This window comes from Myotis myotis, unplaced genomic scaffold (genome assembly GCF_014108235.1).
Source record: "Myotis myotis isolate mMyoMyo1 unplaced genomic scaffold, mMyoMyo1.p scaffold_m19_p_13, whole genome shotgun sequence".
In the NCBI taxonomy this organism is placed as follows: Eukaryota; Metazoa; Chordata; class Mammalia; order Chiroptera; family Vespertilionidae; genus Myotis; species Myotis myotis.
The window spans coordinates 36,029,082-36,048,501 of NW_023416317.1; the positions used below are offsets into that span (position 1 = coordinate 36,029,082).

General features: G+C 43.2%; 1 protein-coding gene across 2 annotated transcripts in view; it reads right to left on the minus strand.

Moving 5' to 3' along the window:
- Positions 1 to 10,997, minus strand: part of TBC1D5 (TBC1 domain family member 5) — a 450,518-nt gene extending 439,521 nt beyond the window's left edge. The window contains exon 1 of one of the 2 annotated variants that reach the window (XM_036332709.1): positions 10,830 to 10,997. The gene's annotated coding sequence lies outside the window, so the exon portion shown is untranslated. The remainder of the gene's footprint in view (positions 1 to 10,829) is intronic. The other variant, XM_036332707.1, reaches the window with a different exon arrangement.
- Positions 10,998 to 19,420: the final 8,423 nt, after the last annotated feature.

Sequence of the window (19,420 nt, forward strand, 5' to 3'; positions counted from 1 at the left end):
TCTATATATCTTAATGTCTTTCTTTTCATACATTTCCTTGTCTTTTTGTGCTACATTTTGGATAATGTCTTCTTTCCTATGTCCAGTTCATTAATTCTCTTAAGCTGCATTTTATCTACCATTAACTATAACCACTGAGTTTTTCATTTTAGTTATTGCATTTTTTAATTCTAGTTTTATTCAGGTCTTTTTCAAATCTGTTTAGCTTCCTATTCTCTGCAGATATTTTTATCGTTTTGTAACCATAAAAAACAGTTGTTTTATACCAGTAATCTTTGTCTGATAATTCCAAATTAGGGGTCTATGTCCATCTATTGTTCCTGCTGCTTCTTACTACTCATAGTGTCTTGTTACCTCACATGCTTGGTTATATTTTACTGTGAACTAATTCTTTGGAAGATTATTTGTGGGAATTCCTAGGACCTAAGATAAAAATGTATCCTACCTGAAAGGACTTTCATTTGTTTCTGCCAAGGACCTAAAACCATTTTAAATTCACAACTTGAGGCTTTTTTTGGACTAACAGGTAATGCTAAATTTGAGCCACAAGTCAAGAGGGGAAAGCCTGCTTAGGAATAGGTATTTTTTTCATGTCCAAAGCAAATATTCATGCAGGCTCCTATAAGCAAGAGCATAGGAAGGGTTTTAATCTTGGTTTGCGCATACTCTATGGGCATTGCTCTTTGGAGTTCCAATTTCATAGGAAAGGTATTTCCTATCAGACTCAACTCCTTGGGGGTTTCTGGGCGTTAATTTCTATACAAATATGTGCCTTGTGAGGTTTTCAAAACAAAGGCAAAGTTCCCTAAAATGTGACAAATATCCTCAGTGGAAAGCAGTTTTAATATTCTGCTTACTTCTCTGAATTCCTGTTTTCATGTAGATTTTGGCCTGGTAATTTCTTACTATCACATTAGCTCTTAAGGAGAAAAAAAATTATTTTAGCATTTCTTATTCTTTTCAGGTAACTGTTTTGTCCATATAAACTAGCTGACCATATTCTACTGTTTTCAGTTTTAAAAGGTTTCTTTCATTTTTTTGCATAAGTCTAACACTGACAGCAATTTGCCTTTATTCAACATGATTCACTGTCGAAGATAGAATTTTTCCAAATCCCAAAACAGATCAATTCCATTGTGTTGTAAGACTATTAAGAGATGAGTAAGATTCTGAAATTAATTCCCCAAAACACAGCCTGTATTATTGCTATAAAATTTCTTGGCCTGTGATTGTTTTACCCCACTTGCAATATGTATGAATACAAAATCTGTATTTCAAACTACTGGAAGATTGGCCAGAGTGGTAAAACAAGACAAATAAGAGAGAACTGAGTTTAATATTGTTTTTGCCAAGAAACAAAATCATAAAGATAAAGAGGTACATAAAAATTGAACAATTCTTCACAATAATTTTTTTTTTTTTTATATTTTATTGATTTTTTACAGAGAGGAAGGGAGAGAGATAGACAGTTAGAAACATCGATGAGAGAGAAACATCGACCAGCTGCCTCCTGCACATCTCCTACTGGGGATATGCCCGCAACCCAGGTACATGCCCCTGACCGGAATCGAACCTGGGACCTTTCAGTCCGCAGGCCGACGCTCTATCCACTGAGCCAAACCGGTTTCAGCCACAATAATTTTTAAAATGTATAAGAATTTAAAAATAAAATTAGGAATATTGGCTATATATGATAGGCAAAGAGCGCTTGAGAAATCAATAAGAAAAAAACTTCCCCAAATTAGACAAAGGACTTAAATAGGCATTGAAGAAATAATAAAAGCAATCTGTCAATTTTTACCCATAGTTTAACCAAAAACAATGATTTGCAATACTTTCTTGGTAGCAAGGCCATGGGCAAATGTAATTTATACCATGCACTAAAAGTTGGGGTATAAATGAATATTATCTATTAGGCAGTTTAACAATAAGTATCAAAATCTAAATTATACATACCTCTGATACAATCCCACTTCTAGAAATTTACAGAGTAATAACATCAGTGCATGAGGATTTAGGAAAGGTAAAATTTTTAAACAGAAACAGAACTGACTGAAATTAGAAGCTATATGTGTATTTAAAACTTAAAAATTAAGAAACTATATGAATAACAGAAAATAGTAATTATTTAAGAAGATTGAGAGTAAAATTTATTTTAAAATTTTTCACTATAAGTAGTACTTTGACTATTTTTAAATTAATGATATATGATCATGATTCTTGGAGGTTGAAGATATAGACAGAAAGTAACTCATCTAACAACTTTTATAGTTTTATTTTGTTTGTTTTTTAGGTCTGTTTAGTGGATTAAACAGTCACAAGTTCTCTGCCACTTTCTCCATCAGGAGATGGAGTTCCTCCCATCAAATCTGGGCTGACTCTGTTCAACCAATAGAAGACAGCAGAAGTGATGCTCATCAGTTCCAAGCATAATCGTTAACAGGACTGGCTGCTTCCACTTCCTACTCTTAGAATGCTTGTTCTTGGGACACTCCCCCTCAGAACCCACCAGTTGTGCCCAGGCCATATGAGGAGGCCCCATGTAGGTGCCCTCAACAACAGCCCTACTGAGCTCCAAGGCAGCAGCCAGAATCAACTGCCAGCCATCTTGGAAGTAGTAACTAACCAACAAAGAACTGACACCAAGTAAACCAATAAATTACTCCTACCAACTGCTATACAAATTATAAAATCATGTACGAATAAATATTAATGTTGTCTTAAACTATTAAATTGTGGGGAGATTAATCACACAGTAGCTACTAACTGGAACACCCTCTTATTCACTGCTGTATTTTCAGTACCTGGTATGACATCAACTTTTAATAGGCATAGCACCAGGAGTAAAGATGATGTATATGGCCTTGCCACTCACAGACCAGTCAAAAGTGAGACACAGACTCTTAGGTAAAAGGCCAATTATAATACATTAATGTCATGGAATAGTACAGGGTATCTGGCCTAACAGGACGGCACAACTCAGACTTAGTGGTGTAAGGAAGCTTCCTGGCTATGGCATTTAAGCTGAGACTTCGCAATTCAGTAAGATCAAGCGACAGAATATGTCAGGCTTGAGACAAACAAAAATAATAAGCAGTTCCAAAAACACAAAGATTTCAGTACTTTAAAATAAATCACAGAGTATAGGAGCGGTAGAAGAAAGAGATACAAGACTGGGACAGAAGTGACGGAAAATATTAAAGGTTCAAAGCTATAGAGTAAGAGAATCAGGTGAGCGGTTAAAAAGATCACCTGGCTAGAGTGACACCAGTCAGAAACCTTACAGAAACCTTAGCAAGAGACAGAAAATCTGGCAAATCAAGAGATAATGTACCAGAGTAGGGATCAAAAGACAATGGGGTCAAGAGGTAGAATACACAGAGCTCAATGCCTTTAAGTGAAATTTTTAAAAAAGAAGGTAAAACCCTAGCCAGGTGGCTCAGTTGGCTGGAGTGTCCCATACACCAAAAGGTTGCAAGTTTGATTCTTGGTTAGGGCACATACGTATGTTGCGGGTTCAATCCCCGGACAGGGCACATATGGGAGGCAACAGATCAACGTTTCTCTCTCTCTCTCTCTCTCTCTCTCTCTCTCTCTCTCTCTCTCTCTCTTTCTCCGCCCCCCCTCCCCCCCCCCCCCCAATAATTTTTTTTGCAAAAACCTATCCTTGGGTAAGGATTTTTTTTAAAAAGTAAAGTGTGTCTGCCAGGTTTCTAGTTTAAACAACTAGAGAGATAGTGGTGTCATCCACTGAAATAATAAACTTGGGAGGGAGGATAGGTTTTGCAAGAAAAGATGAACTTTCTGTAGGCCATTCAACTGTGGAATTACCCAGTAGCCAATCAGATAACAAGGGGCTAAAGCTCAGGAAGAAATCAGGGTTGGAGATCTAAGATAACAGACTTGTCAGAAGCTTGTTCTGTCTTTGTAACACTAATCTCTCACTATCTCCTCTGTAGTCCTCAACCATTCCACAATTCTCTGACAATTTGTCTTTAAAAGGTATCTGGCTCTCTCATTTTGTTAACATTTCCAAAGCAATGGCTTTATGTTATGAGGAAACCCAAGTTTAATCATTGTTTTGCACAGGCTTTGCAAGGTAGGATGCTTAATGGCCACTGGTCAGGGCATTTTGCAGACAGTTTTAGTGGCTAGAAGGAAGGAAATTCAAAGCGCTGATCAGGAGCACTTCCCAGAGAGGCACAAAGCATCTGTTCTGCTGATCAAAGTAGAAAGCATGGAGGGGAGCTGTCCTCTTTTTAAAAAAAAAAAAAAAAAAAAAAAAAAAAAGAAGAGGAAGAGGAAGAGGAAGAGGAAGAAGAGGAGGAGGAGGAGGAGGAGGAGGAGGAGGAGGAGGAGGAGGAGGAGGAGGAGGAGGAGGAGGAGGAGGAGGAATACCTGGAGAATATATAGGAAGTCAGAAAATCATTAGAAGGATAGAGTTAAAGAAGTCCAGGGAAGATCATCAGAAAGTAGAAAGAGGGCCAGAGAAAGAAGAGCTGACACACCAGACACTTCCCCATCCTATCCTCTGCCAGTCACTGCCCCCGGTCCATTTTTCACTTCCCAATTGTTTCCATTACACTCAGTCTAACAATTACAAAATTTAATTACACCACCTGATCAGAAAAAGAAAACCATGATACTTGATACTGCAAACAAGCAAACACAGGTCTGATCTCTGTAGTCTATCAGTCTTATCTTTAAATTTTTGCCAAACCACATAGAAAAAATCTTCAAGCTCTCAGGAGATAAAAATGCAAAAATCTCAGAATAATTCCTTGGGAGGTAGAGCTAAACAACCACAATTATTTTAACTTAAAGTACCAGAGAGCTATGTCTGTTACCAGGAGTCTTTTGACAAAGTGGAATCACAAAACTTTTCAGCTTAGAGATTGTCTTTAATCAGTTTCTGCTGCTATAACAAAATATCATACACTTAGAAGCTTTTAAACAACAGAAATGTATTTCTCACAATTCTGAGGGCTGAATGCCCTCTCCCAGGTTGCAGACCACAGACTTCTGGTTGTATCCTCACATACCAAGGAGAGGAAGCAAGTTCTCTGGTGACTGTTAATAAGGGAACTAATCCCATTCATGAGGGCTCCACCCTCATGACCTCATCCACCCTCAAAACTTTCTCCCTCAGTTAACTCCTAGTTACCTCCCAAAAGTCTCACCTCCTAATATCATCCCATGGGAAGGGGAACAGGATTTCAACTTATGAATTTTGGGGAAACAGTCCATAACAGAACTCATTTGATGGAATAACTTTCTGAGAGCTGAGTACATCAATTCACAGTGATACCAAATCAAAACATATTCTGAGTCAATGGAATTAAGAAATTCATTCCAGCACAGCTACCATAGTGAAAATTAATCATGAAAAAGACCCTTACATAAAAATGGCTGGCTTCAATGTTATGCTTATCAACCTGGAAAATGTAAGAGAATCAACTCAAAGGCTGCTTAATAAATAGATTCACAAAGTGACTAGTTACAAAATACACAAAAAAATCAGCAGCTCTTTATTCACCAGCAGAAGTCAGGTAGAAACACGAGAGAGAGAGAGAGAGAGAGAGAGAGAGAGAGAGAGAGAGAGAGAGAGAGAGAGAGAGAGAGAGAGAGAGATCCCATTCAAAACAATCTCTATATATAAAAACCTAAGCAACTGTTACGACTGGTCAACCGGTCAACTGGTTGCTATGACGTGCACTGACCCCCAGGTGACAGACGCTCAATGCAGGAGCTGCCCCCTGGTGGACAGTGCACTCCCACAGCAGGAGCGCCACTCAGCCAGAAGGCAGGCTCATGCCTGGCAAGTGCAGCTGCTGTGGTGGGAGCCTCTCCTGCCACCATGGCAGCACTACGGAGCAGCAGCGGAGGCAGGCGCAGTGGGAGGCAGGCGCAGTGGGTCGGGATGAGCGGGAGTGGCTCAGGCTCCCCCTGGCCGTCTGCCGCTTCATGCACTGCTACATCCCTCAGGGTATGCCGGACTGCCGGTTTGGCCCAGCTGAGGGGTCCCAGATTGCGAGAGGGCACAGGCCAGGCCGAGGGACCCCACTGGTGCATGAATCCGTGCACTAGACCTCTAGTAAACTATAACATCTTTTTACTTCTGAGACACGTATGCCACCATGGGTTTCAGGTAAGGGGCTATAGACCAGGTCTGGAGAATGCAAAGATTAAAGAGCAGAGGAGTTGGTTGAGGAAGGTTTAAGTTATACAGTCAGAGAAGCTGTGAGAAAAAAATGGTTTTCTTATTCTAGGCTTCAAAACACTACACCTGAAAATTTTAAACCAAACCTTTCAAACAACCACAAAAAACATATTTAGCATCTCTACAGCCTTACTTCCTTGTTTTGAAAGATCTGAGTTGCCAAACCATATTTAATAATATTAATTCTCCAAAGAGATAAGAGCATTACTATACCAATTTTGTATTTCATCCACAAAGTACAAACTTTCTGTTTTATAAGCCCACAGTCTTATACCAAAACAAATGTACAATTTCCATTAGACTCACTCAAATATAATCAGTCTTGATTATGTGGCTATGATCAACCACACTGCAGATTATCCATAGGGCATCCATGATAGATTAACCACGTGCCAGACATCACATAATCATTTATATACACAAAAGCCTATTGACCATTACCACCTGTCGACCGAACAACAGGTTGACCCTGTCACTATGATGTGCACAGACCTCCAGGCGGCAGACACTCAACGCTGGAGCTGCCCCCTGGTGGTCATTGCACTCCCACAGCAGGATCGCCACTCAGCTGACCAACGAGGCAGATGCTGGGCTTGTGGCTGGCAAGTGCAGCTGCAGTGGAACGAGCCTCTCCTGCCCCCATGGCAGCGCTACCTTGTGTCAGTGGAGGCAGGCGCCATGGGGCCAGGATGAGCGGGAGCTGCACCCAGCCCAGGAATGGGCTCCTCCTGGCCACCTGCCGCTTCATGCACTACTGCATCCCTCAGGGGATGTCAGATTGCCGGTTCCAAAACTGGCAGTCCAACATCCCCCAAGGGGTCCCGGATTGCGAGAGGTCACAGGCCAGGCTGAGGGACCCCACCGGTGAACGAATCCATGCATCGGGCCTCTAGTTTTACATATGCATGTTATACATATTATATGTATATATGTCTATATATGTATATATGTATGTATATATACACATATATTCTTACTTAATCCTCAAAAAAACTTTCTGAGATAGTTATTATTTATCTTCATTTTAAAAATAGAAAAGTGAAGTACTGTGAAGCTAAGGAACTGGCCAGCATGACAGTATAACAGACATCACAAAAATAGAGTATGAGCTTTGAGAAAACATTTACAACAGGACCTGGTGTTACATTGATTTCCTTCCCAAACTCACTGTTATCCCAGTTAATAGAGAATTAATGCTACTGTTATCAGCCCCACAGGTCCTTCCCACCCCCAATACTCTCCCTCCCCCTACCTTTTTCCCCTCCCCCAGCTAAACCCAGCCACAATCTCTCATTTCTCAAGTTCTAGCACACACACTGCCATTCTAGTGACTTCCCCATGTTAAGAGATGTCTTAGACAAAGCCTTCTATGGTCAAAGACAAAAAGGGGGTAGGAGACAGACCATATATTAATATGTTTATGAATTACAAATAATTCAACTTACAATATCATCCTTTATCCTGAGGTTGTCCTTTTTTTTGCAGTGTTAAAATATGATCCTGATGACCAATGCTTAGGTGTGTGTTTTTTTATTGTCCTTACTAGCAAAATAAAATGAGCAACCCTGTCAATCCCCCCAAAACTCTCTTAGGATTAACAAAAATAAAATGAATCTACCAAGTATTCATGAGAAGGTGGAGGACAGGCATAGGCAGGAAATAAAGGACTGAAAACCTGCAGGGTCAAAGGGAAGCAGATACTACTTGTACATTTAATAGTGACATACCAATTTAGAGACTGGTCCAGCAAACAAGTACAAACAAAATAATTCTTTGCAAATTTCATTATCTTGTTCAGTAAAACTCTCAAACACTGAAGAACTGATACTAGTTCTTCATTTCTAAATGGGGAAAAAATAAGGGAAACTTTGAAAAGGATGACAGTCTGAATGGGGAAAAAAGGAGACATATGTACTACTATTTGTAATACTTTAAACAATAAAATAAAATTTTTAAAATAATAAAAAAAGGATGACAAATTTGAATTTTAAAATGAAAGATTATAATTTTCAACAATAGGAACGAAGACATAAAAAAATACCATCAAATTATCTTCTAAAAGGCAACGTAGAGAAGATTGTTAAAAGCATGGACTCAAGAGTTAGCCGACCGACCGGAGTCCTAGCTGAGTGTCAGCTGTGCAAACCTGAGCATATGTTTCCTTAAAGCCGTGGTCGGCAAACTGCGGCTCACGAGCCACATGCGGCTCTTTGGCCCCTTGAGTGTGGCTCTTCCTAAGCCTTAGGCGTACCCTAATTAAGCTAATAACAATGTACCTACCTATATAGTTTAAGTTTAAAAAATTTGGCTCTCAAAAGAAATTTCAATCGTTGTACTGCTGATATTTGGCTCTGTTGACTAATGAGTTTGCCGACCACTGCAAAAAGGTTGTTGTGAGGATTACATGAGTTCAAGTAGCTACTAAGCGCTTAGAACAGTGCCTGGCACTCAGTAACTACTTCAAAAGTGCTGTCATAAATATTAGTTAATAACATAAAGAAACAATGGTAAAGTAAGAATTAATGACTATAAGATTTATGGTACTAAAGTTCTGATGTTACACTTCCATGAAGTTGTTTTAAAGTAAAACCATGTTTCTACACATAAAGTATTCGAGGTTATGAGTGACACAAACTTTTCATTTTACGCTTTTTAAGTACATCAGAAAAACATCTGAACCCAGGTAGGATACCCTCAACAGGTGGAGACCCGTCACTCTTTGCCAGTTGGCTTCCAAGGCTCAGGATGGCAATACCTACTCAACTGAGGCTGCTTTTGAATGAGAGAGAGGGCACACACTCAATACTCCCACCAATTAAAGAAACTTTCATCCCAGCAGTGCATTCAGAGGCTGATGTTGATAAAGCCCTACTACCTAGAGCTGAGCAATTCCTTCAGCTAGAAACACAGCAAGCTTCCATGGGAAATCCACAGACCAGGTGATAGAGGCGCCACTCAGCATGCACACCTGGTCCCTGCGCTCTTCCTGGTTGGGGGCAGCTCCCCCAGTTCTGACGCTACCCCGGCCCTGGGCCCCAGACCTGGCCTGCTCACTCTGCATAAGTGATCTCCCTATGAAAACCCTTCTCAGTTCACCCTATTTGCCCCTTCTCTCAAGTCACCTCTACACCAGGGTGAGTTATTAAAAGGCACTTGTCCACTGATACATCATTTTATTTCTTAGCACACAAGTTAATCACCTCCTTGCTACTCAAGGATGGTTCCTTGTCCAGCAGTACCTAAAAGCTTATAGGAAACGCAGAATATCAAGCTGAATCACAGATCTACTGACCCAGATTTGGCGCCTTCAAACAAGAATCCCAGGGGATTCCTATGCACATTAAAGTTTGAGAAGCACTGTTCCAAATGACTCTACTGTAAAAATTAAAAATGCTCAATTTCACATTTGAATTCAGAGACATATTATGAAAATAACCAAGATGCGGAATTAGGAAAGCTCATTATGAGAAATAACAAATACTTTAATTTCGTTACCACTGATACCAATAAGTATTCAAAGATTTGTACCATTTTCAACAACAATAATGCTTCCCGCTTGGAGTCATTATTTTGTGCAACGGCACAAAACCAATAATATATAGTTTTATTGAGACTCTATCCTATTGTCCAAAGAGTGCAAAAGTGACTGGGTCTAGAAATGTCAGCTCAACCGGCCGCAAACTGTGCACTCTGCATGCTAAAATTTCGGGATTCAGTCCTATTTAAAGTCGACAAATGAAACTTTTTCCAGAAAGCCATTCAGAAAAAAAAAAACTTTAAGGATGTAAACTTGAAAACATAGATCAGGTTCCTGGAACTAACACTGTTTAATCCTAGCATTGAAAAAGTCACGTGCAGACCCAAACATTGTTTTTACAGGTTTGTGTTCGTTTTTCCAGGAAAAGTCGGGGGTTGGGGGGGGGGGGGGGGGACAACTTTCACCCTCAGCAAAGTTTCTCGTATCCGGAAAGGCCTCAACGTGCATGTTCCTACAGGTGAGTACGCTGAAGTCACGCTACAACAAGGACACGGTTCTCCCCTCAAAGGTGAAAGGCTCCCGTTTCTGGTAAAGGCAGCGTTTTAAAGGGATTTTGGGGACTGCGGGCCGGTTTCGCTTCCGGCCTGCGAAGGAAGCGTGCAGCCCGGGGCAGAAAGGAGCCGGGACGTTTACCAAGTAGGAAGTGGCGCCCGACCGAGTCCAGCCACCATGCCTGCCCTCTCGCTGCAGCTGGCCTGGAAGCCTGCACCCCACTCTCCCCAGGGCGGGCAGCCTCCACGCCGGCCCGCCCGGGAGCTGGGGGAGCCTCCCCTCCGCACCCCCACCCCCAGCCGCTCCGGGAAGCGCACGAACGCGAGGCTGTACTAATACCCTCCCCCGCGCGACAGCGGCGGCGGCAGCACCCGCACCCGCACCCGCAGGCCGCCCCGGGAGGCGGAGGCAGCAGCAACAGCGAGGGGAGGGGAGGGAGGCGGGACTGGTCCTGAGACGCTCAGGGGGAACCCGGGCGGGAGCCTCTGCATGTGGGGGATGCTCTGGAGGAAGCCGGAGGCGCCCCGAGGGCTCAGCCTTTTTATGATCATCATCATCATCATCATCATTTTGCTTTACCTGTGGCGCAGAAGGGCTCCCCAGCTCCTACTCCCTGAATCCTCCTCCTCCCCTCCTCTTTCTCTCTCTCTCTCCCTCAGTCTCGGCCGGGCGCTCGCGGGACCGGCCGGCCCGACCAGAAAGAGAACAGGGCGGGAAGGGTGGCGGCGGCGACCAGCGGCCACGTGACCACGCTCGCGCCGTAACGGCGGCCGCTTCCTGCCGCGCGCCCTCCCCGCGCTCCACCTCTCATAACCCCGCGGCGCTCGCGGGTCCGCGGCGCTCGTGCGCAGGCGCCCGCCTGGGCCTGGAGACTGCGCGGGCGCGAGGCGCGCTCCCTCCCGGGGCCAAGTGTGTGGGGCCCCAGGAGGCTTGAGGTAGGGAGTGAACCAGCGGCGCAGCCTCGCCGAGCCGGCCGGCCGCGAGAGCGCATGCGCAGGAGGCTCTTTAAATGTTTTCCTCCCGTTCTCGCTACACGGGCACCACCACCAATCGCGCAGCTGGAGCCTGGGAACCTGCCACTGGGACTTAGCTACTCGCACTCACCACTCACCGCTGCCTTTCCCAGTGGCGACCGAGAGGAAGGGGAGATGTCAGCCCCTGGGACCCTCCCAGCCTAAGAATTTACATTTCCTTGCATACAAAATGGTCTTCCATTAGTTTTCTAGAGCTGAGTAGACTCCTATTCATACTTCAAGGCCCAGTTTATCTATCACTTCTTCCTCCGTGAGATGTACCCTACCCTGTTTGGGGAGAGTATTAGCATTTTGTGCTGACCTACTTTAATAGAACCCATAGAGAAGTTATATGTAACAGTTATTTTTTTTTACAAACCCGCAATCCTAGGCTCGGATTTTGTCTTTTCCACATACCCTAGGATAGTATGTGTCTTTAGCATTGTGGCCTGTCAGTAAAGGTGTATGACTGACTGACAGAATACAGGCAATGTCTAAACCCTGTCTTGTTGCCCTCCACTTACCCTTTCACCGAAGCAGAAGCACACGTGGAATGCTGGTGTTTGTTTCCCCAATAGGAAAGCCTTTGAAAGGCGGTGCTAATTAGAGTAGTAAATGCTTCAACTTGTAAAAAAGATTTATGATTTTTTATTACCTTACCTTCACCAAGAGCTCCAAAGGAAATTGATACTGTTGAGTCCAGCAAAGGGAAACCAAGGGAGAGAAACATCAAATTTCCAAAGGTTAGCTAGCTTCAGAGAGGGTCCCTGTACGGGAGACCTATCTTCACAAACACTCCCCTTCACCCAGGGATTCCCTTTCTTTCTGTTGCCCCACTTTGTTTAAAATATATTTTTTTTATTATTGATTTCAGAGAGGAAGGGAGAGGGAGAGAGAGATAGAAACATCAATGATGAGAGAGAATAATTGATCAGCTGCCTCCTGCACACCCCACACTGGGGATGGAGTCTGCAGCCCACCTGGGCACCTGGGAATCAAACCATGACCTCCTGGTTCATAGGTTGATGCTCAACCACTGAGCCACACCAGCCAGGCTCTGTTGCCCCTCTTTGATGTAGAACGTGGCGAGGCTAAATTAGTGCTTCTAGCCAGATTTAATCAGGACAAATAATTAAAATGTAAAAGCTGGAAGCTCTGGCTAGATAAGTCATCCTATATAATAAAAGAGAAATCCTATATAATAAAAGAGAAACATGTAAATTGGCTGTCCCTCCACTACGCTCACCAGCCAATCAGGAGTGGGTATGCAAATTAACCCGACAAAGATGGCGGGTTAATTTGCATACACAGGCACCAGGTGGAGAGCAGAGCAGGAGAGCTGGCGGAGAGTGGAGCAGCTTGGGGAACTTGGCTCCCCAAGCCTCCAGACAGAGAACAGAGAGGAAGAGCTGGTGGCTTGGAGGACTTGGCAGAGTGGGAGGCCGTGGGATGGAGACAGAGCAGGAAGGGAAAACCAAGAGCGCAAGGAGCACCAGGAATGCTGGGAATCGTAGTTCTGGTGGCAGACGGATCTCCTAGACACTAGAGCAGTGGTTCTCAACCATCCTAATGCCGCAACCCTTTAATACAGTTCCTCATGTTGTGGTGACCCCCAATTTCATTGTTACAAATTGAACATAATTAAAGCATAGTGATTAATCACAAAAACAATATGTAATTATATATGTGTTTTCCGATGTTCTTAGGCGACCCCTTTGAAAAGGTCGTTTGACCCCCAAAGGGGTCACAACCCACAGGTTGAGAACCGCTGCACTAGAGCAAAGTGAGCCTGAAGCAAGTTACTGTTGCGGTGGGGGATGGAGGGAAAGCAAAGGTGAGAGACATAAGTAAAATCAGAGTGTCTAGGAAAAATTAAAGGGAAGATATCCTAAAACTTTCAGGAAATCTCCACCAATGAAGCAAAGAAGAAAAATGCCTCTATTATTCTGTGAGCAACAAACCAAACTGGGTTGGGGGGTCTCAGACAATTCGCTCATATGATTGCAAAGACAGACAGAAACTCCCGAATTGGAGAGGGCTCCCCTGAGGGCTCCCAGATTGGAGAGGGTGCAGGTCAGGCTGAGGGACCCCCACACTCCCCCAGTGCACAAATGTCATGCACCGGGCCTCTAATCATTACTATAAAACTAGTGAATACTGGCATGATGTTCAAGAAACAGGACTAACAATAAAATCCCAGAAAATGTTGGGATAAATGTTGATCAATAAACAGTATTAGCAGAACTTCTGAAAAACTAGGAAAATCGTGTTGGGAAGGGAAAATTTTCTTTCTACCTTTCTAGGTTCTTGGGCTGGTCTAATAATCAAATTAATATAACAGATTAACAGGAGAAAAACAAATTTAATAACACATATATGGGGTCCCAAAAGAATGTGAAACCCAAGGGCAAGTTGGTCAGTTGAGGCTTATACAGTAAATCTTCACTTAATATTGTTGATAGGTTCTGTGACTTTAAGTGAAACAACATATAATAAAATCAATTTTAACCATAGGCTAATTGATATAATAAAGTTCCTAGGGCATTTCATCAACATTATAGCAAAATGACATTGAAAGAAATGACATTATTCGAGGACCTGCTGTATGCCATACCGAGCTAAGAAATGAGGTAGGGAACAGGGCTTAAAGGAGGGAAAGGGTAATTCATAGGAAAGTAAGAAGAGCAGATGTTTGTTAATTAAGTGTTTGTCCTGCCATACAGATAGGTTATCCAGATAAAAAGTTATGTCTGGTAATAGTTCTCTTTCTGGGACACCCGGTCTATCTACATTCTTTCAGTAATTTGGGGACAGGTAAAAGTTTTTCTTGAATCTTCTGGGCCTTGATTGCCTTCATATAGTCCACATTGCCAAAGTGACAAATTTTGGGGAGGCCTGTTCTGAACCCCTTCAGTCACAACCCTCAAAATTCTAATCTTATATGTCTGCAACATTGATAGACACTTTTCTGACCCCACCAAATAGTTTGTTACTACCTAGTTTATGCTAATAACTACCTATTCTAAATATCCAGTCCAAGGCTCAGACTCTGTGGGAGAATATTAATTTGGTGGTTCACAATGAACCATGCCTTCCCAGTATTCACTTCTTTGTGTAATCCTTTCCCCTTGTGTCTGGGCTGGACTTGTCACGTGCTTTAAACAATAAAATGTGGCAAAATGACTGTGCCAGTTCTAGGCCTTAAGAAGGCTTTGCAGTGACCACGTTGAACTTTATCAGAGCCCTAGTTATGGAAAACAGAAGTGACTAGGAAATCCCCCCATCTGTCTATGTTCTGGGAAATGGCTTACCACAAAAAATCACCCTTCCCCATGTGACTTAGATGAGATTCACTGTCCACTTTTTCTCATGAGACTAGAAGATGACTCCTTGCTTACCTGTGACAAAGCCCAACACAGACCTCTCCATTTTTTTCAAACTTGTTCACAAGCTCAGACAAAAATCCTTCTATTTCCTGGTCTTTGTCTCAAGAATGTTTAGCTGAGGTTAGAATTGTTTGTCCCCTTGAAATTAGCTAGACCCAGAGATAAATATTTCCTGACTGACCAAGACTTAAGACTTCTCCAGATTACAAACTAATCCCAACTGTGACTTGTCTACTCCTCCCTATGAAAGCATAAGGCACAACCACCTTCCCAAGGCATTCTGATCTTCATCTTCAAATCTGGGTATTCTCCCTATTTCAATAGCCAAAATAAAATCTATTCCGTTGCTTGTTTAGTTTTTCTGTTTGACAGCCACTTCTGTTTTTATCCTTTAGGGGAAGCATGATGTAAGCAAACCAACTACTCTGACACTAGCATGCTGTAAGAAGTCTAACCTGGCTGTCCAGAGAGGCTGCATGGAGGAAAATGGAGGTCCCTGGCTGATAGCCCAGCAGTGCTCCAGTTGGACACAGCACCAATCAGCCACACACGTGAGTGAGGCCATTTTAGAAGTGGATTCTCCAGCCCCAATCAAGTTGACACCACATGGAGCATAAACAAGCTGTTCTCCACCAAGCCCAAATTGCAGAATTGTGGGCAAATTTGTGGTTCTGTGAAGCCACTTAGTTTGATGGTGGTTTGTTAGTAGCAATAAATAACCCGAATAGAATTATATATCCAGCTCTCTGCTAGAGATGTGTCCCAAGTGGTCCCACTGGCACCTCAAAGTCAACCTGCTCAAATTGAGCTTTTCAAATTCCCTCCAAATCTGCCCGTTTTCCTGTGCCCCTACTGCCACTGGTAGTGCATTGTCTTCCCCTCCATTCTGAGCCCCAAGCAGATAACCTGAGAGCTTTCCTTGACTCTTCCTTATCCTGCAACATTCAGGCACCAAGTAATGGGGTTCCTTCTCCAGCCCCACCAACATCTCACCTCTGATCCTCATCATCTCTCCTGAAGTACTGAGGATTAGTCAATTTCTTCAGCGTTGCAAGAAAGATTGCCATCTGCCCCCAGATTACCTTAGACTTCGGGGTCAGGGGGAGGGGGATGACCAGCCAGTGGATCCTTTAAGGCCCATGAAATCTTTGGTCTGTCCCTGCCAAGGCATTAGGGCTGAGTTAATTAAATGTTTGACCAAATATAGCAGGCTAATTTTTTTAAAAATATATTTTATTGATTTTTTACAGAGAGGAAGGGAGAGAGATAGAGAGTTAGAAACATCAATGAGAGAGAAACATCGATCAGCTGCCTCCTGCACACCTCCCACTGGGGATGTGCCCTTGACCAGAATCGAGCTTGGGACCTTTCAGTTCGCAGGCTGACGCTCTATCCACTGAGACAAACCGGTTACGGCAAAGCAGGCTAATTTTTTTTTTTAATATATTTTATTGATTTTCCACAGAGAGGAAGGGAGAGAGATAGTTAGAAATATCGATGAGAGAGAAACATCGATCAGCTGCCTCCTGCACATCTCCCACTGGGGATATGCCCGCAACCCAGGTACATGCCCTTGACCGGAATCGAACCTGGGACCTTTCAGTCCGCAGGCCGACGCTCTATCCACTGAGCCAAACCGGTTTCGGCAAAGCAGGCTAATTTTTAAGTTGATAATTTTGTATGGCCTGCGAATGATGTTACAAATATCCAAATGGCCCTAGCCAATTTAGCTGAGTAGTTACAGTGTTGGCCCACAGGCTGAAGGGTCCTGGATTTGATTCCAGTCAAGGGCACATACTTTGGTTGCAGGGCCAGGGCGCAGGCGGGAGACAATCAATCAATGTGTTACTCCCACATCAGTGTTTTTCTGTCTGTCTCTCCCCCTCCCTACCATTCTCTCTTAAAAAAAAAAAAAAAAAAAAAATGGAAAAAATATCCTTGGGTGAGGATTAACAGGAAAAAAAAAATCATATTCAAATGGCCGTTGGCAGAAAAAAAGGTTCTCACCCCTGCCTTAGAGGTTAATTTGCAGGCAGGAAGTGAGGAGACGTGGGAAACCAGCCCAGTCCTCTCCCATCACCTGCATCCTGGTGGTTTCAAGGCTGGGAGGCCCAGCTATGGAGACCCATACCAATGACCTCATCCTTTAGGTACCATAGTAGCTCTAAGAATCCAGCTCTTCTCTGGCTTCTCACATCCTTAGTCTCCAAGAGAAAACATGAGGGTTTGTTAGTCCCCAGGCAACACAGGGCGTATTGACAGGGCTGAGAGTGGCCTGCAATCTAATCTAGGAAAAAGAAACTAAAGTAATAAAGCTGATGATTAATAACTCCAGAAAATATAAACATTGTGTGGAAATTCATTTTGAGTTATGCTACTTATAATACAATTCATATTTTTCTAAGCTAGAAAAATTAAATTTGAACCAACATCAGCATTCTTAGAAAAAAAGAGTTGAATAATTGAGACAATTTTGCAGCTACTTGTGTGCTAGTTGGTTCTCTGCTTTAGCATCTGTGTGTATTCTTTGTCTTGTGGCGTGGCAGAAAGTAAAGCTGAAAAGCAAATGCAGGCCCGGCCCGTGTAGTTCAGTGATTGAGCATCAACCCAGGAACCAAGAGGCCACTGGTTGGATTCCAAGTCAGGGCACATGCCCAAGTTGCCAGCTGTGGGGGGGTGGCCTGCAGGAGGCAGCCAGTCATCATTGATGTTTCTATCTCTCTATCCCTCTCCCTTCCTCTCTCTCTAAAAAATAAACACAAAACAAAAACAAAAAAACAAATGCAGGTGTTCTCTGTCTGACCAGGCCATCATCTGCATCCCCTCTACTGGCTCTTCTCTCCTCCATGCCACTCAACTTGCCTGGGTAAATGGGCCACCATCAGATCCTGAAAATGCCATAGTGGCCTAGATTAACAGGGTAACATTTTTCCTCCTTTTCTACCTTTTATTTTCATTCATGGAAATACCCATCTCAGATCTCCTGCTATAGGGAGCATAATTGACTTTCAGCCTTGGTTGCTGCCTGCTGTGGTATTAGTGCAGGCTCATTCTCAGAAGATGCTGGTTTGCTCTAACGGGCAATTTTGGCTGGAGGATTCCTCCTAGGCCTGCTCAAACTTTCTGAGAACTGGCTGAAGTTTCTCCCATCCTGCTCCTGCTTCCTTTCTTTTATTCTTCACTGGTTTTCTCTGATTAAAACTTTTATATATCCAACCTCATCTTGGTATCTGCTTCTCTGGGGACCTGAGCTAAAATACCCCCCATTATACTGGGCCACCTCAGACTAGAGCTACAAGATACAGTTATTGAGTAATAACAAGAAACCTAAGTTCTTTCATTCTTTTGCATTTGGGGTTTCATTTTGTAGAGCCATCCATTAAAAAGCAGCCTTTTACCTCAGGTAGAGATAAAAACAACCTAAAACTTTTCATTGTTAAGAAAATAAGAAAGATCGTTTATGAGTTCTTTTTGGCTATAAAGGTAACGAAGAATGTAATAAAGATTGTGAGGCCAATATTAAAAATTACTAAAAGTGTTGTGGGATAACAAGGGCCATCTAGGTACCCCATTCTGGGTTGCTGTAGAAGATACTCTGGGAACTGTGTCCAGCTCTTTTTTATTTTTCCTGTGTCCAGCTCTTAATAAGGGCTATCTCCCACTAACTCTCAATGGCCTTTCTCCGCTCCCCACCCCCAAAACCCATCAGGAACCTGAAACAAACCGGGCCAACCAGCTTCTCTTTCTGAGAGAACCGGGATTAAAAGTCAACTGGTTAGTCTTTGTGCATGACTAGAATGGTAACAACCCAATGCAATAGGCCATTTCACCAGTCAAGTTCTGATCAGGACACTGGAAGCCACTTCAATTACTTACGACAGAGGAGATTTAATACAGGGAATGAGTTACACAGATGATGGAAGAGCTGAGAGCCCAAGTGATGGGGAGGCTACCCAGAGATTAGCAACAGCAAGAGGGAACTGTGCTTCGGCTGAGTCAGAGACACAAGGGCTGGTGGTGGTGGTGGAGAGTTCTCTGGTTACCACGGTAACACGGAGTCTGAGACGTTGTCTGCAGGAAGAACTACTTAAGGCAGCTTTCCTCAGAAGGCATTTGCAAGGTTTCCCCCACCCCACTGACAATCTCGAGGAGTGGGACGGAGCCAGTTTCCTAACGAAGGGTTGTAGCTATTTGTCAGATGGAAAAAGGGATGCTTGGCACATAAAACGGTACATGCTCACTGCATTCCTTCCCTTACTTACTCAGCACATGTACCCAACCTTCTTATACCCAATTCAAAGTGCTCTCCCCTAACATAAAGCAACTATCTGTTTACTAGCCTTGTCGTTAAAGAGTAGGTATTATTAGCAGGTATAAAACCAATTGATCAGTACTATTAGACTTTAGTGATATTAGGCTTGAAAGTCAATTTAACTCTCATCCAAGTCATAGAAAAACAAGAATGATATTATTTTACAGAGAGCCAACGGGGTGTGGGGGGGGGGGGGGGGGGGGCGGGGGGTTGGAGCTGAAACCAGAAGTTAATTTGTATGTGGTGTCTGCATAGCTATGTGTGATAGACTGCTAGCTCGTCTTCCCTTCCAAATTTATTTTTCTCTCTTTTCATTGGAACTGAGTTTTAGCTGGGCACATGGCCATATGTCTGGAGACTGCATTTCCCACTCTGCCTTGTGGCTGGATGCAACATGTGACTTTGTTTTCATCTATGGAGTATAAGAGGTTCAGTGTGTACATTTTCTACATCGCTTGA